Here is a 405-nt window from a genome sequence, read left to right as displayed (position 1 = left end):
AATTCATCTATGATAGTCATGCCACACCTGCCGATATTAATTATTCTCTATTTTTGTTAACAACGTTACAGAATCATTTCTGAAAACAGAATCATGAGTTCCGGTTCAGAATATTAGATGGACCCTCTCTAGCGTCAAATTCACTACTTATATGTGAAATTCATTCTTACCTGGGGTAAGTGCACACCAGATGCGTGATCTTAATCTATGGAAACGTAGTAATATCTGCTAGTGATCAACTTAACGTAAGAATGAGTAGGCTCTCTATATGGATATTCACAAACAGGACAAATATCTACATTACAGATATTACAGTTAGAACAGAGACATCAGTGTGGTCTAATTGATTAAGACTCCAATAATAATAGTGGAGAGTAGAATGGTGTCTTAGTATAGAATACGGAA

Source organism: Lissotriton vulgaris, chromosome 2_1 (genome assembly GCF_964263255.1).
Source record: "Lissotriton vulgaris chromosome 2_1, aLisVul1.2, whole genome shotgun sequence".
Taxonomy (NCBI): domain Eukaryota; kingdom Metazoa; phylum Chordata; class Amphibia; order Caudata; family Salamandridae; genus Lissotriton; species Lissotriton vulgaris.
The sequence above is the reverse complement of the archived record's forward strand: the minus strand, read 5'-3'. Positions refer to the sequence as shown.